Below are 25983 nucleotides of genomic sequence, written 5' to 3' on the forward strand. Positions count from 1 at the left end.
ATATTTATAATTGTTATATCTCCTTCTTGGATTGTTCCTTTGATCATTATGTAGTGGCCTTCTTTGTCTCTTTTCACAGCCTTTGTTTTAAAGTCTATTTTATCCATCTGGTCATCTTTAAAATTTAGTATTTTACCACTTTTTATAGCAAAGCAGCTATATTAAGTCGAATATTGGAGATTATATTTTCCCTAAAGCTTTTTGCACCTAGAAAAGGACTTCTGCCTCAAACTTAATGATTTAGATAATAACTAATGTCCTTCGATATGAAAAGCCAACTTTATTCCTAATTGTACTTCATGGGCTACTCATGACTCTATGTCATTTTCTAAAATTGCCTCAAATCAAGTGGGATAAGTATGTGTTACAGGGTGATAAGTGAAGGAAAATACCGAATTAAATTTTAGAGAAAAAGGAATGAAAGAAATATTACTGTTTTTGCTGTTCAATAGAAAAGATTTTATAGAGGATGTTGGCCTTTGGAAACAACTTGAATATAAATTATTGAGAGATTTGTTGTTCCAGACATGGTATGTGGATTGGGAGACAGGATCATTTCAAACAATAGACCTTGTGTGTTTTCACTGGAAGGCAGAGGCAAGTTTACCATGAAGCTAATGAAGCTTAAGTCTTAGAGTTCCATTTAATTTTTTATTTGAAATGCAACTTTCTCTTAAAAAGAGTTCCTAAAACTTGTAAGCTTCAAGAAACTTAGAGTTCACTCCTCTTGAAAGGAGAAAAACAATAGTGTGGAGACCAGGGAAATGGAGCAATTCAGGTGGGTTTTGAGGCTTCAGTCATGTTTGACTTTTGTGACCCTATGGACAGTAGCCTGCCAAGCTCCTCTGTCCATGGGACTCTCTAGGCAAGAATACTGAAGTGGGTTGCCATGGCCTTCTCCGGGGAATCCCAGGGATCAAACCTAGCATCTCTTAATGTCTTATAGCATTGGCAGGCAGGTTCTTTGCCACTAGCACCATCTGGGAAACCCAATTTTCAGGCAGTTAATAACAATTAAGAGTCTAACTTATTTCCTCTAAGTGAGGGGAAATGATGGGAGGTGAGGTTGTACCGACCTATGTTCTTATTAGTAGTAAACCTGGGTTTCCCTGGTGGCTCAGTGGTAAAGAATCCACCGGCATTGCAGGAGGCCATGAGACTTAGGTTCGATCCCTGGGTCAGGAAGATCCCCTGGAGTAGGAAATGGCAATCCCCAGTATTCTTGTCTGGAAAATTCCATGGACAGAGCAGGCTATAGGACTGTGGTGGGCTCAACTAAGTGACTAAACCATCCCCACTTGTAGAACTAGTTAAGTTTTGTTTGTATAACTTTGGCAAAACTCAAAATTTTAATTATTTTATTTGAGAAGAAATGGAGCACTGAGCAGTACATGTCTGTTCTTGTTGCAGAAATCTTTGAACCAGGGAAAGCCCTGGCCATCTTTGGCCCTCCACCCCTTCTTCCAATCTAGAAATCCTTGCTGCCAAAGGCAGAGTTCATGGGAAAAGGAAATTCTTCTCCTACATTGCTTGGCCTGGCCCTTCACCTTCTCCATTAGTGATGAGAATTTCTTCCCACGGCGGTGGAGTGGGGCGGGGGGTGGTCTTTGTTACCCTCTTCCATTGGCTGGATTTTCTTTCCCACATCGCCTTATCTGAGAGTAGAATTCACACTCAAGGTGGATTCAGCCTCCAAGAAAACCTACTAATGAACAACCAAAACCATAATAAAAACTTGATTTCAGTCTCTTTTAAAATATAATGTCAGATGATAACTTTCAGTTTTAATTTAAACACATACTTTTTACTTAAATAACTAGGTTTTTGCTCAAATTGAATGGATTATTTTAAAAAGAGAAGGCTTTAAACAGGAATTTTGTGAATAAAATATTTCCATTTTAGTAAAAATTCTGGATAAAATATTGTATTTTAATTGATAAATCCATTGTTGCAAAATGATAATAAGAGAATCACATGGGCAGTTCAACAACCAGAGACATCACAGATTATAAAAGCAATTCTCTGGGCTTACTGTAATTATAAATACAGAATGTTTTCCTACATAAAATTATTTAAACACAAAAACACATTGACAGGTCTAGCCTTGAGCGGGGTGAGATCAAGACATGGTGGAAGGGGGCGTCCCTGGTGGCTCAGTGGTGAAGAAGCTGCCTGCTAATGCAGGAGATATGGGTTAAATCCCTGATCCAGGAAGATCCCACATGCCATGGGGCAACCAAACCTGTGTGTCACAGCTAGTAAACCTGTGTTCTAAAACCTGAACTCCAACTACTGAGCCCGAGCCCCTAGAGCCCGTGTTCCACAAGAGCAGCTACCGCAATGAGAAACCCACATACTGCAGCCAGAGAGAAGCCCCCAATTGCCACAACTAGAAAAAAGCCCGCACGGCAACAAAGACTAGCACAGTCAAAAATAAATAATAGATTAAATTATTTTTAAAAAGACATGGAAGAAGGAATAGATTCAGAAGAGAGGTAAAAAGATATATTTCTAGGAGGTATAGGAAATTGTTGATGTTGGGTCCCGTGTGGCTAGCTAATAATAGTCAAGTCTAAGGCAGAGGCTGGTGTGCAAAGGGGACTTCTATAGAGTATATATTACTTTTATAAAAAACATTTTGAAGGAAAATAGGAAAATCTTACTGTGTAGTATATATACAATAGACAAAAAAACAAAAAATACAGTACAAAAACTAACAATTAGAATCCACTATACTTCTATTAAAATGGCCCAAATCCAGAACACTGATGATACCAAATGCTTCCCAGGCTGTGGAACAACAGGAACTCTCTTCAGTTGCCAGTGGCTATGTAAAATGTACAGCTACCTTGGAAGACAGCGTGGCAGTTTCTTACAAAACTACACAAACTCTTGAGTGAAACAGGATAGGGCCTGTACGTGGGACCCTTTACTGGCTGGAGTGCTTGCACCTGGACAAAGGTCTTCTTGAGCAACAGAATACAAAGACACTACAGGGGATTAAAAATACCTCATGAATTTGCAGTTGTGGCAAATCATGAGCAAGATGCAAAGGGGCCAAACCCAACTGCCACTTCTGACAAGACTGTACATGATTGATCTCTGCACCCAGCACCAGCAAGGGGGTGGGCAGACCACCTAAAGCCACTCCTCCCCACTGACCCACCAATCTGTCCCCTACCCTCATCCCTTCAGGGACCAGCTTACCCCACGCAGGGAGCAAGCAAGGGCAGCTGTTACTTGTTTCCATCCCCTCATGCTGCAGTGTTTGTCAAGCTTTCCCTGAATTCCTCTTACCAATTTCTACTAACTTAAGAATCCAGGGACCCTGATCAGTAACTTTACCATACTACCATATGGTCCAGCAATCATAACCCCTAGTATTTACCCAGATAAGTTGAAGAATTATTTCCACACAAAAAATGTGCAGTCAGATGTTTATAGCAGTTTTATTTTAATAGCCAAAGCTTGGAATCAACCAAAATGTCCTTCAGTGTGTTATGGGCTTAATGTTTGTGTTGCCCCTCTCCCCTCCGCAAAAGAGTTGAAAACGACTCAGTGACTAAATAACAACATTCCAAGTTCATATGTTGAAGCCATACCCTCTATAGTGATGTTGCAGGAGGTGGGGTCTTTGGGGGGTGTTAGATTTAGATGAGGCATGAGGGTAGAGCCCCCATGATGGGATTTGCTTCTTGTGAGAGAAGGAGAGAACCAGAGCTTTATTTTTTCTACCGTCTAAGGTGACTTCCCAGGTGGTGCTAGTGGTAAAAGAACCTGCTTGCCAAGAGGAAACATAAGACACCTGGGTTCAATCCCTGTGTTGGGAAGATCCCCTGGAGGAGGGCATGGCAACCCACTGCAGTATTCCCACCTAGAGAATCCCATGGACAGAGGAGCCTGGTGGGCTACAGTCCATGGGGTTGCAAAGAGTCGTACACGACTGAAGTGACTTAGCACACACTCACACACAAGGAGACAGCCAGAAGGAGGCCATCTGCAAGCCAGAAGAAAACTGAATCTAGGTGACTTTATTTTGCACTTCTCAGCCTCTAGAACTGTGAGAAAGAAATTGTTGTTTAAGCCACGAAGTTCACGCTGTTTTGTTATAGTAGCCCAAGGTGACAGAGACAGCAGGTAAATGGATAAACTATGGTACATCCAGATGATGGAATAGTACTCAACACTAAAAAGAAGCTATCAATCCATGAAGAAACATGGAGGAAACTTAAATACATATTACTGATAGAAGCCAATCTGAAAAAGCTATAGGCTATAATATGATTTGGGGCTTCCCAGGGGTCTCTAGTGGTAAAGAATCCTCCTGCCAATGCAGGAGACATAAGAGATGCAGGTTCAGTCCCTGGGTTGGCAAGATCCTCTGAAGAAGGAAATGGCAACCCATTCCTTATTCTTGCCTGGAGGATCCCATGGACCTGGTGGGCTATGGCCCATAGCGTTGCAAAGAGCTGGACATGACTAAGGCAGCTTACTACACATGGTATGATTCCAACTTTACGACATTCTGAAAAACACAGAACTATAGGCTGCAGTCCATGGGGTCGCTAAGAGTCGGACACGACTGAGCGACTTCACTTTCACTTTTCACTTTCATGCATTGGAGAAGGGAATGGCAACCCACTCCAGTGTTCTTGCCTGGAGAAACCCAGGGACGGGGGAGCCTGGTGGGCTGCCATCTATGGGGTCGCACAGAGTCGGACACAACTGACGCAACTTAGCAGCAGCAGCAGCAGCAGTGGAGAAGGAGGAATGAATAGGTGGAGCACAGAGGATTTTTAGGGCAGTGAAACTATTCTGTTGTTGTTGTTCAGCCACCAAGTCATGTCCGACTCTATGCACCCCCATGGACTACAGCAGGCCAGGCCTCTCTGTCCCTCACCATCTCCCGAAGTTTGCCCAAGTTCATGTCCATTGTATCTGTGATGCCATCCAGCCATCTCATCTTCTGATGCCCTCTTCTCCTTCTGCCCTCAATCTTTCCCAGCATCAGGGACTTTTCCCATGAGTCAGCTGTTTGCCTCAGATGACCACAATACTGAAGTTTCAACTTCAGCATCAGTCCTTCCAACAAGTATTCAGGGTTGATTTCCCTTAAGATTGACTGGTTTGATCTCCTTGCTGTCTAAGGGACTCTTGGGAGTCTTCTCCAGCACCATAGTTTGAAGGCATCAGTTCTTTGGTGCTCTGCCTTCTTCACCGTCCAGCTCTCACAAACTATTCTATATGCTACTATATCAGTGGATAAGCATCATCAGACATCTGTCAAAACTCATAAAATGTAAAATACCAAGAGTGATCCCTAATGTAAAGTGTGTCTCTGAGTGATACTGATGTCAATGTAGGTTCATCAAGTGCAACCAATTGTACCGCTTTGCTAGGGGATGCTGATAGTGGGGGAAGCTTATGAGTGTGTGAGAGCAGGGAGTGTATGGGTACTCTTTGTACCTGCCCCTCTATTTTGCTGTGAATCTAAAGACAGCCTGAAATATAAAGCCTATTAAAAAGAAAAAAAGGGAAAGAAAAAAAAAAGGGGATTCCAGGAAAACTTCCCAGAAGACTGCAGTCTTGCTTTTGAGAGCCCACTGATTAGTCTAAAGGGGTAGGTGAAGTTAGGAGCTCCCATTGAGACCTTAAGAACCCACAAGCAAGAAGGAGTTGAGAATATAGAATAAGATAATTAGGCAAATGGGTAAAATAAAAGGACGGTCTGCGTATAGACACACAGGCATTCACGCTACTCTGCCAGGGTCAAGTTCCTAACAGTGGGATGGGAATGGGAGGTGATAGAGGATACTCACTCTCCTACAAGAGATATCTAAACACACACACAATGGGAGGGAAGTGAGTGATACCTCCGGCTCTAATGGAGAAACTAGATAAGGCAGAAGAAATTGCTAGAAAAGTGTGTGTGTCTTACATGTTTCATCCAGTTTGGCATTGCAATTCTCTCAGAGAGCGACACACTACCAGACTGTAAAAAATGTTGGAATGGATACATTCCTTGGCTTTCTTCCTGTTGGACTGGTTTACTATGTTTGAAGTGTTGGCAGTCCATTTTACTCAACAAGAAAAGAGGTGATTTGAGACACTTTGTAATTATCATGAGCTGCAGGGAAACTGTATCTTGGAGGGAAAACCCCGACATATCTTGGACATCAATCATGACTATTAGATCTGCTTTTATCATTTTATTTAGTATTTGATTCCCAGGTTAAACCTTTTTTGCATAAGCCGTCTCATGTATTTTTCTAAACCTAATTTATACACATTTTCATTTCTTGGTAGAATGGAAACTCTCATAGTGGAAAATTGATTCTCTTTTGGAAAAGGAGATTTCTTTTTTTTCCCTCTAATTGCTCCCATGCTTTGAATAATGAGTCTTCTTAAATATTTCTCCTGATCATGGTTCTAAACTTAAAGTCTAACAGTGAAATTTCTTAGAAACAGGGGAAAAAGAAAAACAACTTTGAGATGGAAGAAGCGTGGAAACTGAATGTGGTATTTGGTGACATCCCAGGCTCTGTAAAGAGAGCCTGGTGAAAGGCACTGGGGAAATATTTACAACTACCAGGTTTTGTGAAGATATTTTTAGTTCTTACAGACAATCACCTACTTTACATCCAATAGCAAGAAGCAGAGGAGTGTGGCTAAGAGCTAGGGCTGTAGCTTTGTGCTTCCTGAGTTCAAAACCTAGGCTGGACATTTACTCACTCTGTGCTTTAGGTAGGTGTCAGTTCTCTGGCCTAGTTTTCTCTATCTGTCAAATCAGTTCAATAATAAAACGCTTCTGCTTTTCCGCCCATTCCCCGCTTCCACCACCTGCTTGGGCTACACCAGGCTCACTCTGAGCTGGGGCTCCTGCTAAGCTAGCGCGGCAGTGGCCATCATGGTCACCTGCTGGGACCTCGTCAGCCATGATGAGATGTTCTCCAACATCTACGAGATCTAGGAGGTCACTGACGGGCTGTGTCTGGAAGTGGAGGGGAAGCTGGTCAGTAGCACAGAAGGTAACACTGATGACTCGGCTCATTGATGGAAATGGCTCCCCTGAAGGGGGCGAAGGTACCTAAAGCACAGTAATCACTGGTGTCAATATTGCCATGAACCATCACTTGCAGGAAACAAGCTTCACAAAAGAAGCTTACAAGAAGTACATTAAAATGACCTGAGGTCAGTCAAACGGAAACTTGAAATATAGAGACCAGAAGAGTAAAGCCTTTTATGGCAGGGCCTATGGAACAAATCGAGCGCCCCCCCCCCTCACTAATTAAAAAAACCGTCAGTTCTTTACTGGTGAAAACACGAATCCAGTTGCATGGTTGTGCTGCTGGACTTGTGTGAGGATGTTGTGACCCCATATATGATTTTCTTTAAGGAAGGTTTTGAAATGGAAACGTGTTAACAAGTTTGGCTGTGACTTTGGATCTAGCACCTATCTTCATAACTGGCTGGCAGCTGCTTTTCATCTACCAGGACTGAGACAAACGGGACCAGGGTCAACTTGAGCTCTTTATTTTGACATTGATTTATTTGGAGTAGAAGCATTATTTTTGAGGGAGGGGAAAAACACCCAACACATCATGTAGGTTGTCTAAAAATAATGTTCATAAGGCTGTATATTGTCAACCTGCTTATTTAACTTCTATGCAGAGTACATCATGAGAAACACTGGGCTGGAAGAAGCACAAGCTGGAATCAAGATTGCCATGAGAAATATCAAGAACCTCAGATATGCAGATGACACCACCCTTATGGCAGAAAGTGAAAAGGAACTAAAAAGCCTCTTGATGAAAGTGAAAGAGGAGAGTGAAAAAGTTGGCTTAAAGCTCAACATTCAGAAAACGAAGATCATGGCATCTGGTCCCATCACTTCATGGGAAATAGATGGGGAAACAGTGGAAACAGTGTCAGACTTTATTTTGGGGGGCTCCAAAATTATTGCAGATGGTGCTTGCAGCCATGAAATTAAAAGATGCTTACTCCTTGGAAGAAAAGTTATGACCAACCTAGATAGCATATTCAAAAGCAGAGACATTACTTTGTCGACTAAGTTCCGTCTAGTCAAGGCTATGGTTTTTCCTGTGGTCATATATGGATGTGAGAGTTGGACTGTGAAGAAGGCTGAGCACTGAAGAACTGATGCTTTTGAACTGTGGTGTTGGAGAAGACTCTTGAGAGTGCCTTGGACTGCAAGGAGATCCAACCAGTCCATTCTGAAGTAGAGCAGTCCTGGGATTTCTTTGGAAGGAATGATGCTAAAGTTGAAACTCCAGTATTTTGGCCACCTCATGCAAAGAGTTGACTCACTGGAAAAGACTCTGATGCTGGAAGGGATTGGGGGCAGGAGGAGAAGGGGACGACCCAGGATGTGATGGCTGGATGGCATTACTGACTCGATGGACGTGAGTCTGAATGAACTCCAGGAGTTGGTGATAGACAGGGAGGCCTGGTGTGCTGCGATTCATGGGGTCGCAAAGAGTCGGACATGACTGAGCGACTGAACTGAACTGAAATTTAAAAAATAATACATTTCTCACTAGGTCTTTTGAGGCTTAAGAATTAATTTACATAAAGCATTAAAGCCATTGTCTGGCGAATAGTAAGGTGCCCAATTAACACTGACCACTAAGTCCATTGAAAAAAGTCTCTGGAGGCCTTTTGGACACTGGTAGATGACGATGGCGCAGGCTGTTCTGATTGGGACATCAGGCATTCCCTATCTCTTCCCTTCATCTCAGACGGTGCTTTTGAGAATCACACAGCAACTATTAACTGTGTGAGTCATTGCCTATGAATTTACAGGTTAAACTCACTTATGTGTCTGTGGAGAGCTATAGGTCAGCTGAGTGGGTCTGCTTCCAGAGGTTGGATGGCTGCTAGCTATGGTACTTCACCATAGCTAGTGAAGTCTGGCATGCTCTCAAAAAACTAGTCTAGCGAGGGTTTATTCATATGGGTCTCTGAAATTTCTAGGAGAATGAAACTATGCAAGGCCTTTTGAGACCTAGACTCAGAACTGGCATGGTATTGCTTCTCTTTGGTGAAGCAGTTCACAAGGCCAGCCCAGATTCAAGGGGTGGGGAAATGCCATCTCTCACTGGGAACTATTTCAACATCATCTTGCAAAAGGATATGTAAAAAAAGAAGAGAATAAGTAGAGCCGTCTTTGCAGTCTTCTAGTACCCAATTTGTAGCATTTCTTCTACAGCATTTCTGGCAGGTGGTCATGTAGCTGGAACACCTTCAAAAACAGGCAGGTCACTGTTTTACCAGGCAACTCTGTACTGTTGAAGTGCTTTTATTATGCCTCTGTAGAGACACTGACTTTCACAGAATTTTTGAATCATAGAATTGAAGGTCAACCAGGCAAGGACATTTTCGAAGCCAGGTTCCTGTACAGGAAGCCACAGGAAGCCTGCAATTTCCACTGATTTGTCCCCGTTCTACCTCTTGGAGCAAAACAATATATTATGTATTTATTACTTCTTCGTTTTCAAGACAGTCTAACTAAGGCCAGCTTGAGCATTACATGCCAGGTGCATGCTCCACTCTAGTTCCCATTCATCCATTGTTTTCATTCACTTGTTCTTGCACTTAATATTTATTTAAACAGATTCCATGGGCCAGGCACTCATTTTAAGATGAATAAAGGTATGATGTCTCAAAGCACTCATATTTAATACAAAGTTTCATTTTACCACTTGCCAAGTGTGTGACTTGGGAAATTTTAATTTTCTAATTCTAAGTTTCTTCACGTGAAAATTGGGTGTATAGTTCCTCATACTTTCAATTTTTAAAATAGTTATTCACCTATTTTTGGATTGCCTGCCCTAGTCTTAGTTATGATACACATGGTCTTTGTTGTGGCGTGCAAGATCCAGTTCCCTGACCAGGGATGGAACCTGGGTCCTATGCACTCGGAGTATAGAGTCTTGACCACTGGACAACCAGGGAAGTCCCTATGAAACAACTGGATATATAATATCTCTACTTAACAAGGCGGTTGCAATAACTAAATGAAATAAAATGTCTGGTGTTTAATAGCCCCTCAGTCAATGGTAGCTCTCAGCTATGATTAAGGTTATTAAGGGATAATTCCTGTCCTGGATATGTTTCCTGGGATCTCACCTTTTCTTGGGGTCTCAAATTACTTTCCACATCTTGGTAATGCTTCTTTCTTTAGAATAAGTTATGTTCTACACAGATAATATAGTATGGTATAGCATTTTGAATAAATGGCCTTTGCATTCAGATATAACTAGGTATGAATCCTCACTCAGCCATATACTAGTGTGTGACTTAAATTCTCAAAGCCTCAGTTTATAAACCTGCAGACTAAGGATGATAATAATCTCAGATTTGGTATGAGGAATATATGAGAGAATGTGCCTACAACCTTTAACATGGTGCCTGACACTTAGGGAGTCCCTCCACTACCCACGCTCCACCAGATGGAAGCTGTGAACTTTATCTGATACATGTTCATGATTTGTAGCATGGTGTCATGAAAAGAATCAGAAGAAAACTTGGCCCTGGATTTCCCTGGTGGATAAGAGTCCACCTGCCAGGGGACACAGGTTCAACCCCTGGTCTGGGAAGTTTCCACATGTCTTGGGCAACTAAGCCCATGTGCCGCAACCACCGAGCCTGCATTCTAGAACCTACGAGCTGCAACTATTGGGCCCCTGCACTGCAGGAGGCCACAGCTATTGAGGTCTGTAAATCAGAGCCTGTGCTCTGCAACAAGAGAAGCCACTGTAATGAGAAGCCCACGCCCCACAGTAAACAGTGGCACTGGTTCACCACCACTAGAGGAAACCTGCGTGCAACAGCAAAGACCCAGCATAGCCAGGATAACAAAATAAAGAAGAGAACCACCTCAGTCAAGCCACTGTAGCTCTTGGGGGTCTTTGCCTCGATGTATAAGGGAGGGGATGGAGTCTGTGGTCCCCAGGATAGCTCACAGCTCCAACAGCTTATTCCTCCAGGTTCTCTTCCTCTTTTGATCAGAAATAGAGTTATGTTGGGATGAGTGTAAGAGTGCAAGAAAATGGAGACTCAACGCCTTTCCAAGATTAAAAATCTCATATTGTGAGTCCTAGCTCCCCACAAATGTGCCAGGCCACCCTGTTATTTATAATCAAGTATCGCGGTCAAGAGAGCCAAAATCAGAGAGAAATTGCCCTGCTTCATCCAGGCCTCATGCCAGAAGTTTCACACCATGCTGTTCTGAGTACTGGGCATCACAGCAGCTGTAACTGAGGGGACAGCCACTAGAAAGAGCTTGTTTGCAAAGTCGTAACAGCGCTGTCAGACGTTACAGGTAAATGCTTAACAAACTTTCTTACATTTTCCTTTCTGTGTCCCCCAAAGGTAGGAGAACAACTGTTTGCCTCTCCAACTGCATTTGCTCATGTGCTTTCTTCTGATTTTCTTCAAGCGACAGCCTCATATACATAACCACTGTGAAAATAACAAAACCAAAAGACAATACCAACTGATGACCTGCAGCTAATCTCCCATCACTGGCTTAAATATTGTTCAGAGTTAGAAAGAAGGTAGTGAATTATTGACTGCTATGTTCTAGTGCCTCAGAATACTTAAAAACGAAACCAAAAACTGATCTTAGTCTTGGCAAATGATAGCTGCCATTAAGGACCATTCTCCCAGATGTGAGGACTGGATCTAATATGAGAGGGAAAGGGTGGCAGAATTGCAGGCCTTGTGATCTTTTTTTTTTTTTTTTTAACCTTAGTGTAAAAGAGCTCCCGCTAGTGTTATTATCAGAGCCACAGGAAAAATTCAGAGCAATACACAACTTTGACTGGCTTAAGTGCCTGTCGTGGACCTGTCATGAGGGAGTACTAACCATAGCCCACTTTGGCCGTGTGCCGCTTCATCTGGTTATTGCTCTGTTGCTGCTGCTGCTGCTGAGTCACTTCAGTTGTGTCTGACTCTGTGTGACCCCATAGACGACAGCCCACCAGGCCCCGCCGTCCCTGGGATTCTCCTGGCAAGAACACTGGAGTGGGTTGCCATTTCCTTCTCCAATGCATGAAAGTGAAAAGTGAAAGTGAAGTTGCTCAGTTGTGTCTGACTCTTAGTGACCCCATGGACTGCAGCCTACCAGGCTCCTCCGTCCATGGGATTTTCCAGGCAAGAGTACTGGAGTGGGGTGCCATTGCCTTCTCCGTATTGCCTTGTCAGGTTCCATTTAAGGCTCAACATTCCTTTTATGTTTACCCTTTCTTCAGAAGGCTCCCTTGTAAGTCATCTAAGAAATGCACCATATTTCACAATGTAGTTGAACAATACAAATATATATTTATGTATATTTTTCTCTGATGAGAGAAATATTTCACTCCCAGATGTGTCTCATTAACCCTGTTTCTGACTTGAACCAAGATAAGATGCTGCTTCAACACTCTTGCAAAGATGGTTATGTCTTGTGAGATTCTGGTCATTTTCAATTGAAATGTCTCTAAGCACCTGACAATATGTAGGCCATATCAATGTTACTTGTGTAAAAAAAAGAGAAAAGTGTCTAGAAGCTAGTCCGCTTGTCCAAGCCACCAAAACAGCAGAAGAGATTGTGGGAGAGAGAGCTAGTTCTGGCACAAAATAATATATTTTATAATAAATTAGGCATTGCACTAGAACTATCATAAAACATTTATAAATATTTACAAGTCTTTCCTGTCTTTAAGAATATGATAAGGAAAAAGTTAAACATGCAGTATAATAATATTATGATTAAAGCCTCACATCATGGCATAGTGATGTCAGAGAAATCACTCGAGGAACAAAAAATTAAAAAGTGAGAAAACTTCTATCAATGGGTCAAGTCCAATAAACATTATTTTGGCATAACTGAAAACTTCTATAGTATACAAAAGCAAGAGAATTCCAGAAAAACATTTATTTCTGCTTTATTGACTATGCCAAAGCCTTTGACTATGTGGATCACAATAAACTGTGGAAAATTCTTCAAGAGATGGGAATACCAGACTACCTGACCTGCCTCTTGAGAAACCTATATGTATGTAGGTCAGGAAGCAACAGTTAGAACTGGACATGGAACAACAGACTGGTTCCAAATAGGAAAAGGAGTATGTCAAGGCTGTATATTGTCACCCTGCTTATTTAACTTCTATGCAGAGTACATCATGAGAAACGCTGGGCTGGAAGAAACACAAGCTGGAATCAAGATTGCCATGAGAAATATCAATAACCTCAGATATGCAGATTACATCACCCTTATGGCAGAAAGTGAAGAGGAACTAAAAAGCCTCTTGATGAAAGTGAAAGAGGAGAGTGAAAAAGTTAGCTTAAAGCTCAACATTCAGAAAACGAAGATCATGGCATCTGGTCCCATCACTTCATGGGAAATAGATGGGGAAATAGGGGAAACAGTGTCGGACTTTATTTTTTGGGCTCCAAAATTACTGCAGATGGTGCTTGCAGCCATGAAATTAAAAGACGCTTACTCTTTGGAAGGAAAGTTATGACCAACCTAGATAGCATATTCAAAAGCAGAGACATTACTTTGCTGACTAAGGCCCGTCTAGTCAAGGCTATGGTTTTCCTGTGGTCATGTATGGATGTGAGAGTTGGACTGTGAAGAAAGCGGAGGGCTGAAGAATTGATGCTTTTGAACTGTGGTGTTGGAGAAGACTCTTGAGAGTGCCTTGGACTGCAAGGAGATCCAACCATTCCATTCTAAAGGAGATCAGCCCTAGGTGTTGTTTGGAAGGAATGATTCTGAAGCTGAAACTCCAGTATTTTGGCCACCTGATGTGAAGAGTTGACTCATTGGAAAAGACTCTGACACTGTGAGAGATTGGGAGCAGGAGGAGAAGGGGGCGACAGAGGATGCGATGGCTGGATGGCATCACCGACTCGATGGACGTGAGTTTGAGTGAACTCTGGGAGTTGGTGATAGACAGGGAGGCCTGGCGTGCTGCGATTCATAGGGTTGTAAAGAGTTGGACACGACTGAGTGACTGAACTGAACTGAACTGAACTGAACTGATAGTGTACAATGAGCTTCCCAAGTAGCTCAGCTGGTAAAGAATCTACCTGCAATAAGGGAGGCCTGGGTTCAATCCCTGGGTTGGAAATAACTCCTGGAGAAGGGAAAGGCTACCCTCTCCAGTATTCTGGTCTGGAAAATTCCATGGACTGTATAGGCCATGGGGCCACAAAGAGTTGGACACGACTGAGTGACTTTCACAGTGTATGATAATTAAGTCTGCTTGCCATAACAGTATGATCATTGTCAATCAAGTTAAAAAACAAACCAAAAAAACCCAACAGTCTATATATACTAGAAGAAGGATGTGAAAGTGAAAGTTACTCAGTCGTGTCCAACTCTTTGCGACCTCATGGACTATACAATCCATGAAATTCTCCAGGCCAGAATACTGGAGTGGGTAGCCTTTCCCTTCTCCAGAGGATCTTTCTGACCCAGGAATTGAACTGGGGTCTCCTGCATTGAGGATAGAAAGACTAAAATCTCTTGCTGCACAAAAAGATCAATAGAAAAGAAAATGTTCAGCAAGCATATGAATAGAATTATAGCTCTAAAAAACATTGGGAGATGAATTAGACTATCATCCCTCTAAAGGCTTCCTATATCTTACCTGCTCCCTCACAATAAAATTTTTGAAATATTTATTTTAGATGGGAAAAGTATAACAAACATTTATTTGATACTTTCCATGAGTCAAGCTAGAGAAGGAAATGGCAACCCACTCCAGTATTCTTGCCTGGAAAATTTCATGGACAGAGGAGCCTGGCAGGCTACAGTCCATGGGGTAGCAAAGAGTCAGACACGAATGAGCCACTTACACACTTCCGTGAGTCAGGCATTAGTTGAATGGTTGCATTGTCTTGTTTGGTTCTCCTGATAACTCTATAATCCTAGGAGGTAGGTACTGTTACCATTGCCATTTTTATAGATGGCTTCTAGAGATGAGTTAACCTGACCAGGGTTACACACTCATAAGTAGATATAAGATGGAACCCAGGTCTCTCTGACCTTTGACCCTCTACCAGTCATTTGCCTATTTGCTCTCAGCTCCAATCTAGCCCTCCCATGATCTGCTCTGCAATGCAGGAGGCCTAATCTGCACTGTGTAATATAGAAACCACTAGCCACATATGACTCTCCAAGTTATGCTAATTTAAAGTTAAACAAAATTTGGAATTCAGTTCCTTGGTCATAGCAGCCAGTATAAAATGAAATATTACTCAGTCATACAGAATGTCACAAAAGACTGAATACTACTCAGTCACAAAAGAATGAAATAATGCCATTTGAAGCAATGTGGATGAACCTACAGATCAAACTAAGTGAACCGAGTCAGAGAAAAACAAATACATGCGATCCACACTGCAGAGTCTGAAATATAACCCAAATGAATTTATTTACAAAACAGAAACAAACTCACAGACTTAGAAAACAAACTTACAATTATCAAAGAGGAAAGGGGGTGAAAGTGAAAATGAAAATCGTTCAAGTCGAGTCCGAATCTTTGCGGCCTCATGAACTATGCAGTCCATGGAATTCTTCAGGCCAGAATGCTGGAAAGGGGTGGGGAGAGATACATTAGAAGTTTGGGATTAGCATATAAAATAAAGTCCTACTGTTTAGCACAGGGAACTATATTCAATATCCTGTAATAAACTATAATAGAAAAGAGAATGAAAAAGGATGTGTGTATACATGTGTAACTGAATCACTTTGCTGTTCAACAGAAACCAACACAACATTGTAAACCAGCTCTACTTCAATAAAACAACAACAAACATAGTGAGCCTCAGCACTGACCGTGAGGAATGACTGATGGGCCTGGTCACATCACTTTCTTTCTATTTCTCTACCATTTTTTGGGCTCTAAAATTACTGCAGATGGTGACTGCAGCCATGAAATTAAAAGACGCTTACTCCTTGGAAGAAAAGTTATGACCAACCTAGATAGCATATTCAAAAGCAGAGACATTACTTTGCCGACTAAGGTCCATCTAGTCAAGGCTATGGTTTTTCCAGTGGTCATGTATGGATGTGAGAGTTGGAATGTGAAGAAGGCTGAGTGCCGAAGAATTGATGCTTTTGAACTGTGGTGTTGGAGAAGACTCTTGAGAGTCCCTTGGACTGCAAGGAGATCCAACCAGTCCATTCTGAAGTAGAGAAGCCCTGGGATTTCTTTGGAAGGAATGATGCTAAAGCTGAAACTCCAGTACTTTGGCCACCTCACGCGAAGAGTTGACTCATTGGAGAAGACTTCGATGCTGGGAGGGATTGGGGGCAGGAGGAGAAAGGGGACGACCCAGGATGAGATGGCTGGATGGCATCACTGACTCGATGGATGTGAGTTTGAGTGAACTCCGGGAGTTGGTGATGCACAGGGAGGCCTGGCGTGCTGGGGTTCATGGGGTCACAAAGAGTCGGACCCGACTGAGCGACTGAACTGAACTGAACTGAACCCTTGCAGGTGGTAGCCGATCCCTGCAGTTACTAATCTCTGTTACCCCACTGTCCCTCCTTTCCTCCTCTCCCTTCCAATACTTTGCGACTCTTCCTTTTATTAAAGTCCCTGTATGAAATACCAAGAATGTTTCTGGCTAGATTTTGATTCCAAGTTCTTAACTTAAGCTATAGTAGAAAGGAAATGAAGAGAGTTAGAATTTAACTAAAACCAGAATGATTAGTGCATTTCCCAGATGGCACTAGTGTTAAAGAACCCATCTGCCAATGCAGGAGACATAAGAGACACGGGTTTGATTCCTGAGTCAGGAAGATCCCCTGGAGGAGGGCATAAAAACCCACTCCAGTATTCTTACCTGGAGAATCCCATGGACAGAGGAGCCTGGAGGGCTACAGTCCATAGGGTCAGCCAGACACGACTGAAGCAACCTAGCACACAAGCACATAGAATGATTATTATCTAGACTAAAACTAGAGTGATTACTAACTAAAGTGAGTGCTTAAACTATGAAAATAATTTGTCTGGGAAGGGAGGATTTAGTTTTTTTTCCTACGATAAGTGTCATTACTTACATTATTTTAAAACATTTAAAACTTTTCTAAAGTTTATAGATCTGCCCTTGAACTTAACTCTTACCCTCAACTTATTTACCAAAAAGGAATGGTAAATAGGAATAGGAATGGTAAAACAACTAATTAGGCTAATTCTGTGATGAATCAGTTAATCTTAGCCCCAACAACAACAACATCAACAACTTACACCTACTGTAATTAATATATTCAAAGTTAATACTATTCACTAGTGATCAAATGGGTTGGAGGTACAGAAGATGTGAAGTCCTAAAATGTGTCCCTATTATTTATAATTTCCTATTATCATTGGGCTTCCCGGGGTAGCTCAAACGGTAAAGAATCTGCCTGCAATGCACGAGATCTGGGTTCGATCACTGGGTTGGGAAGATCCCCTGGAGAAGGGAATGGCAACCCACTCCAGTATTCTTGCCTGGAGAATCCCATGGACAGAGGAGCCTGATAAGCTACAGTCCATGGTGTTACAAAGAGTCGGACACGACTGAGCAACTAACACTTATTATTCTAACACTTATTATTTGCTCAAGAGAACCTTTACACAAAGGGAAGACATTTACTATTTACTCATGCTGCTCCCACCAACGCCTGTTAAGGGATGAAAAAACGAGAAGGCAGCCCAAGGCAGGACTTCCAAAATAATAGATTAAGGAGCTCTGAACACCCTTTCCCAAGGGAAGCAACAATATCACTGGTAGTTCACAGCAATGACCTGATTATTAATATACCCTGTATTTGCTAATTTTTAAATAATATGGATAATAGTCAAAAGAAAATACCAGAAGAAAAAAAAATCAAGTTCAATATTGTATATATAGAATGATTTCAGTCGTATGCACATGTGGCTCAGCGATTAAGAGTCTGCCTGCAAGGCTGGAAATGTGGGTTCAGTCCCTGGGTCATGAAGATCCCCTGGAGAAGGAAATGACAACTGACTCTGGTATTCTTGCCTGGGAAGTCCCATGAATAGAGGTCCCTGGAGGGCTATAGTCCATGGAGTCACGAAGAATTGGACACTTGGCGACTAAACAACAACAAATGTACACATAGACACATATCCACAGAAATATGGGAGGAAAGATGCCAAATGTTTATAGTGGCTATTTCTGGGTTTGATAATTATCTCAATTTTTCAATTTGTCCAATGTACACTGCACTGCTAATGATTAACAAATCATTATATATTAGTTTAAATGCTTATAAAATACTTTGCTTTCATTTCTGTTAAATTTACGTTATCACAGGGTATAAAGTAATAGTTCTCAAAGAATGGTCCCTGGACCAGCAGTATCAGCAACACTGGGTAACTTGTTATAAATGCAAATATCAGATCCACCCAGGACCTCCTGAGGGTAGGGCCCAGCAGATCTGTGTTTTCAGAAGCCCCACAGGTGGCACTGACGTTCACTGAAGTTTTCATTCATTTGTGCCAAGTCGCTTCATTCGTGTAGCTTGCCAGGCTCCTCTGTCCATGGGATTCTCCAGGCAAGAACACTGGAGTGGGCTGTTATGCCCTCTTCCAGGGTATCCTCCCCACCCAGGGATCAAACCTGTGTCTCTTATGTCTCCTGCATTGGCAGATGGGTTCTTTAAAACTAGCGCCATCTGGGAAGCCCTGAAGTTTGCTTAGAAATTGAAAGTAAAAGTGTTAGTCACTCAGTCATGTCTGACTCTCTGCAACCCATGGACGACAGTCCACCAGGCTCTTCTGTCCATGGTATTCTCCAGGCAAGAACACTGAAGTGAGTTGCCATGCCCTTCTCCAGGTTACCACCCATCTAAAGACAACTTCTGTTACTCGTACCTGTAAATCCCCCTAGTGTTTCATAAGTGAGGTCCAAAACCTTCAGTCATTTAAAGTGCAAGGTTCCATTATTGTGGGATTAATGAACTGATTGGGGTGAGCCTGCTGATGAGAATGAAAACTTATAGAGTTGTGCTGTCTGAATTCATTGTGGGGCAAATTATGCTGGGGTGTTATGATAAATGTCAGTCTACAGAGTGCCCTCTATATTGAAATCCATGGTGCCTTTCATAGTCGCTCAGTTGTGTCTGACTCTTTGTGACCCCGTGGACTAGCCCACCAGGCTCCTCTGTCCATGGGATTCTCCAGGCAAGCATACTGGAGTGGGTTGCCATTTTCTTCTCCAGGGGATCTTCCTGACCCAGGGATTCAACCCCGGTCTCCCGCATTGCAGGCAGAGGCTTTAACCTCTGAGCCACCAGGGAAGCCCAGATAAAATGCTAGACTGATTTAAATAGAACTCAAGTTCATGGAGGCCACTTGACATCTACAATGTTTTACAGAATTGGAATAAATTAAAAAAAAATTCCCATCTCTGCTTGTCTGATGGTTTCACCTTCTCAAGTTTGATTTGTTTCCCCATAATTCTTTCTTCTCTCCTCCACCTGCGCAAAGATGGCTGATTTCCTCATTTTGTGGGAAAGATCCATTGGCCTCCTGGATTGGAGAGGTTCCTATCTCACCTCCCCCATGGAGTTTAGCCCAATGTGTTGCATTTAGTGGCTTGTGGATCTGTCATCCCCCCACTAAATGGAGGACCCGAACCCTTGTGAGAAGAGATAGTTACTTGCCCCTCCCTACATCTCTAGTTTTTTTTTTCAGTCACAGGGCCTGGCGGACAGCCAGAGCTCAAAATGATGGTTCAATGAATGAAGCTATGAATAGAATGTTACAATTTATGAAATATACCCATCTATTCAACATCAACTGTTTTGCATAGCAAATTTTAATATAAGAAATGCAGGCCGGGAATTTTACCAACATTAATTTTAATCTGCAAGGAATGCATGTAGTGCTTAAAATATATGTACTGTGCTATTTATCATTTGATTCATCTTAACCTCATCAATTTTTCAGGAACTTCCAGCAGATGGCACCAATAAATACTGTCATGGGACTGAATTGGAAATTGGTTGATATTTTTCAACATGAGCTTTAAAAAAGCAAGATAAATAAAATTTCTTTAGTTCAACTGATAATAACTAGTATCTGTTTAGTATTCTCCATTTAGCAAAGTGCTTTCATATCCTTGTCTCAATTCTGTCTCAAATTCTGTCAAGGTACTGAGAAAATTTTATTATGTACTTTAGATTTTTGTTGACATGTCATTTAGTAACAGTGGCAGGATAATTTATGCCAGTTAATGACTCCATTATTAGTTTATGTTTATAACACACACCAATCTTTTAAAGATCAAAATTTTCTTAGGAAAAAAAAGTTCTTTGGAATATTTGGGCATGATCCTACACATGAGAACTGAACAGTAACTCAGACCACTAATAATTTAGTGAACTGTTTCCCTGGCTCATTAAACAGTAATGATTCCTTTCATTTATATGGTATACTGCGAATAAAAGCACTTGCTTACCCATTGATTCTTTGATCCCTGCAACAGCTGTATGATGTGATCCAAGCAAGTATTATTTTGTGGGTCAAGAGACAGTAGTTGTCTATCCCTCCTTCTTTCCCATTCCTCATCCCTCCTCCTGGGCCCCATTCCTGCCATTCCCAGCTTGACCAGCTCAGGTTTAACATGTCGTAAACCCAGTGAGGCATGCATTGCATTTAACATTAGCTTCCCTTATGTGAATGGGCCTAGAGTCTGTCACACAGAGTAAAGGAAGTCAGAAAGAGAAAAACAAATATTGTATACTAACGTATGTATATGTAACCTAGAAAACTGGTACAGATGAACCTATTTGCAGGGCAGGAATAGAGACACAGGCATAGACAATGGACAGTGGACACAGAGCAGGAAGGGCAGGGTGGAGTTGAGAGTGCAGACTGACATACGTATACCACCATGTGTAAGCTAGATAGCTAGTGGGAAGCTGCTGTGTAGCACAAGGAGCTCAGCTTGAAGCTCTATGATAACCTAGAAGGGTGGGATGGGACGGAGGCTCATGAGGGAGGGAATATATGTAGACTGACAGCTGATTCACTTTGTTGTACAGCAGAAACTAACACAATATTGTAAGGCAATTATACTCCAATTACAAAAAACATTTTAGTTTCACTTAGAAAATCTCAAGGAAATACTTAGGTTAAAACTCAATTTGGTGTTTTAAGGATAATCCACTATATGGGAAATATAGGAAACAAAATAGGAGTCACAGAGTCTTTATAGTGTAGGTAAACACTCTTATACGGGAGACTCCAGTTTGATCCCTGGGTTGGGAAGACCCCGTAGAGAAGGAAAATGGCAACCCACACCAGTATTCTTGCCTGGGAAATTCCATGGACAGAGGAGCCTGGTGATCTACAGTCCATGGGGTCACAGAGTCATACACAACTTAGCAACTAAACAACAACAGGAACAATCACTCATAAACTTGAGATATGTATTAGCCCAAGCTACCATAACTAAATATCATAGACTAGGTAGCTTAAACAACAAAAGTCCATTTCTCACAGTCTGGAGGTTGGGAAGTCCAAGATCAAGGTGCTGACTAATTCCATTTCTGGTGAGAGTGCTCTTCTTGGCTTGCAGACAGCCACTTTCTCACTGTGTTACTCACATGACCTTTTCTCAGTGCATGTGCTGAGCAAGAGAAGGAGGAGGGGAGGGGGGTTCCCAGGGTACCCCCTGGGAAACAAGCTCTCTCATGTTCCCTTTTATAAGTTTCAAGGGCACCAATCCCATCGTGAAGGCCCCACCCTCATGACCTCATTTAATTTTATTTACTTCCCAAAGACCACATCTCCAAATATCCCACTGGGAGTTAGGGCTTTAACATATGAATTTGGGGATGCTACAAACATTCAATCTAACAAGATACAAACATTCCATCTAACATTCAACCCATAACAAAGGATTACTGACTTTAAGACAGACAAGGGCTGATTTGGAATCCACAGATTCTCCCCCATTATTTTCCCTTGTCCCCTTAATACTCAACTGTTTTCTTCCTGGTGAGCTTGTTCTGCAGCGTATTCCTCTCATTTTAGAAATGGACCACTTTCCCTTTCACACTGATTACAAAACCAGGACGATAAAGCCACCTGACAGGAAACACAGCCCTTAGTAGAGCACTATCAGCTCTGTATTTTGAAGTCACACAGTTCAGACCTAGTGCACACCCAGGCCCTGGAGTACTGCTGATTGTTTATTGATTTCAGATACAGCACGTACTCACAAATTCCAGAAGCAGAATGAAACCGCTCACCCAGGAAGACTTTGTGTGCTGTAAAAGAGGTAGAACCAGCTGTTTATCATGTTTATCATATTTTACACACCCTCTCCCCCCTTGTTACTCAAAGCAATTTGGAGCCTAACAGACCTCAGTTCAAATCCTAACTCTGAATCTTAGCCCTAATGTGGCTTACATAAATTCTTCAAGTCCCACATTCTACCAATATAAAATGGAGACAATTCTCAACTTTGTGGCCATTTGAAAGATTAGGTGAGCTGACACGTGCCAAGTGTTTAGTAGAATGCCTAGTCACATAGCCAAGGTTTAATAACTAAAGTTGTTTTAAGTTATTTTTCTCTTTCTCCTTCAATATTGTTTCCTCTATGTATCAAACATTATATACTAAACGTAAGTGGTGAACAAAGCAGATGTCTCCTTGCCCAAAGGAGTTTAAAGGTCAGTGGGAAAGACCGACACAAAAGTTGTAAAACAAGTTATCAGTTACAAATAGTCCTCAGCAGGCTAAAAGAAAAGCACCTGGAGCAGGGGGGCCAAGTGAGATCAAGTAAAGGAGCTTTTCTGAGGAGGAGTCAGTTAAACCTAATAAACTAGAAGGAACCACCTGGAAGAAAGGGAGGGAGCAGTTGGGAGGAATGTTCTGAAATGGGAAAGAGCTTGACGTTCTCAGGTGTCCGAAGGAGAGAGAAGGTGGCTGAGGCAAAGGATAGAACCCAGAAAGCGCTGTCACGTGAGAGGAAGATGGTGAGGAGGGGGGGAAGGATGGCTGAGATTCACCGGGCACTACGTGTTTGCAGAGTTCTTTTTGTTTGTTTGTTTCTTCATCTTTTTTAAAAATTAAAAAATTTTTTGGAGTATAGTTGTTTTAAGCCCAATTCTAAGAGTTTTACAATGATTAACTTGCAAAACTGGAGAGAAAGTTCTGATATTATAGGCCACATAAAGGAGTTTGTTTTTATTTTGAGTGCGATGGAAAACCACTGAGAGATCTTAAGCAGGAGAGATATGATCAGATTTAAATTTCACAAAGGCTCTCCTGCTATGTTGAGGAAGGATCAGAGATGTGCAGGAGTAGAAGCAAGTCATTAAATATCCACCCACCCAAAATTTTGCTCTTCCTGCATAACTTGATGAGCTGTTGTATATAAAGTGCCTTCCAAAGGATGCGTAAAATTATCATAGGAAGTTTACTGCTAGTACAGCAGAAAAGTAGAAGTAAAAATGTAAAAAACTGCAACATATGATGATTTTATACCTTGTATACAGCCCTGTGGGTGAAAAGTTGCTATTGGGATAAGAAGCCAAGTTTTGAGAGGGTGAAAAAGAGGATGATGTGAATTCTTTGGTCTTCTAAGAATGTGACCTTACAGAATGGTAATCACATTTACATAAAGAGGCTGAATTGCACTTCTTTTGCAAGTCAGAAAAGAATTTTTAAAATGAATCACAACTGGTGGTATAAAGTACCTACAAAGGCATGAGAATCAGGTTAATGAACTATACAGAATTTCCAGGGTCTAATGTATACAGGAACTAAAAAGCCTCTGATGAAAGTAAAAGAGGAGAGTGGAAAAGTTGGCTTAAAGCTCAACATTCAGAAAACAAAGATCATGACATCCGGTCCCATCACTCCATGGGAAATAGATGGGAAACCAGTGGAAACAGTGTCAGACTTTATTTTGGGGGGCTCCAAAATCACTGCAGATGGTGATTGCAGCCATGAAATTAAAAGATGCTTACTCCTTGGAAGAAAAGTTATGACCAACCTAGATAGCATATTCAAAAGCAGAGACATTACTTTGCTGACTAAGGTCCGTCTAGTCAAGGCTATGGTTTTTCCAGTAGTCATGTATGGATGTGAGAGTTGGACTGTGAAGAAGGCTGAGCACCGAAGAACTGATGCTTTTGAACTGTGGTGTTGGAGAAGACTCTTGAGAGTCCCTTGGACTGCAAGGAGATCCAACCAGTCCATTCTAAAGGAGATTAGCCCTGGGATTTCTTTGGAAGGAATGATGCTAAAGCTGAAACTCCAGTACTTTGGCCACCTGATGTGAAGAGTTGACTCATTGGAGAAGACTTTGATGCTGGGAGGGATTGGGGGCAGGAGGAGAAGGGGACGACAGAGGATGAGATGGCTGGATGGCATCACGGACCCAATGGACGTGAGTCTGAGTGAACTCCAGGAGTTGGTGATGGACAGGGAGGCTTGGCGTGCTGCGATTCATGCGGTCGCAAAGAGTCGGACACGACTGAGCGACTGAGCTGAATGTATACAGCATTGTGCCTATGGTTAACAGTATTGTATTATATACTTGAAAGTATGAGAGTAGATAGATCTTAAATGTTCTCACCACACCCACACAAAATGGTAATTGTATAAACTGATGGAGGTGTTCACTAAATTTATTGTGGTCATTTTGCAATACGCATAGATGTATCAAATTATCACATTGCACACCTTAAACTGACACAGTATTGTATGTCAGTCATATCTCAATAAAGCTGGAAAATAAGATTTTAAAATAAATAAATGGAAAAAACGATGTGTGGCACTTCCCCACGAGTGTCCATGCCACTGCCAGGGGCTGGGGATTATCAGTGTGTGCTAACCAGCTTACTGAGTCTTAGCAGAAGTGCTGCTAAATCAGGAGAAATATTAACTTTAATATCTAACACTGGTTCCTTACACATGCATAATCCAATTTAAAGAATTTAATGGGCATGTCTGAGTTCATATCAAGGGCTGCCTACATTGAGATTTCATGGTTTACTTTCCTCCCTCCATGCTTGATTTAGCAAATTAGTGACCTTAGCCTGCCAGCTCTTTTCCTCTTCTACCTTTCATAGTGAATTAACTTTTAAAGGCTTAAACAAAAATCCAAAAGGAATGGCTTTGAAGTTGATTTCTTTGAAGATGTGTGAGAATTTGAAGACTCCGTTCTTCTAGGTTGTCTTAAACCTCTCAGTCTGGCAGGGCCTGGGTCTCTGATTCTAGCAATCTTCACAAGGCTCAGGTGGTTTTACTACGTCTAGTGTTTCAGTTTGTAATCTATTAGGGTGAGACATTGTACCAGGGATGGCTAGGACGATCACCATGAGTTCAAAGTCTGTTTATTTCCATCTGTTAGAGAATCCGATTTTGCCTCTGTTGTATACAGTTAGATCCAGGCTTATTGTTATGATGGAAAGTAGGATGACGTCATTTTTCTGCTGACTAGCAACTATTCAGGAATGTATTGATAGAGTGTTCTACAGTGGTTTATAAGTGTTTTGCTTGTAAATGGTTGAGGTGTACAAGAGCATCTTTGTCCAGACAGGCTTTTGCACCCATGGGAAATTTCTCCTTTTCTTTCTCTCCTGGTCCCTGAGATATGCACAGACTCTTTTCCCACTTCCTTTACCATTTCTCAAACCCTGTGATCCAGCGTCCTAGGATTTATCAGTCAGGATTCAGTTACAGGTAAACAGGACACACTTTCATTGGTTTTAGCAGACAGGGATTTAATATTAAAAATTGGGCTTCCCTTGTGGCTCAGCTGGTAAAGAATCTGCCTGCAATGAGGGAGACCTGGGTTGGGTTTGATCCCTGGGTTGGGAAGATCTCCTGGAGAAGGGAAAGGCTAGCTACTCCAGTATTCTGGCCTGGAGAATTCCATGGACTCTATAGTCCATGGGGTCACAAAGAGTTGGACACAACTGAGTGACTTTCA

General features: G+C 41.9%; 1 long non-coding RNA gene and 1 pseudogene across 1 annotated transcript; one reads left to right on the forward strand and one right to left on the reverse strand.

Moving 5' to 3' along the window:
* The first annotated feature begins 6907 nt into the window (after window positions 1-6907).
* Window positions 6908-7423, forward strand: LOC114116469 (translationally-controlled tumor protein-like; annotated as a pseudogene).
* Window positions 7424-15423: 8000 nt separating this feature from the next.
* LOC132657192 (uncharacterized) lies at window positions 15424-22079 on the reverse strand. Its single transcript, XR_009594991.1, has 3 exons — window positions 22022-22079; window positions 16867-16939; window positions 15424-15606 (listed from the first exon to the last, which is right to left on the reverse strand). It is a non-coding gene; the product is annotated as an uncharacterized LOC132657192 (long non-coding RNA).
* Between the last annotated feature and the right edge of the window lie 3904 nt (window positions 22080-25983).

This window comes from Ovis aries, chromosome 9, assembly GCF_016772045.2.
Source record: "Ovis aries strain OAR_USU_Benz2616 breed Rambouillet chromosome 9, ARS-UI_Ramb_v3.0, whole genome shotgun sequence".
NCBI classification, from domain to species: domain Eukaryota; kingdom Metazoa; phylum Chordata; class Mammalia; order Artiodactyla; family Bovidae; genus Ovis; species Ovis aries.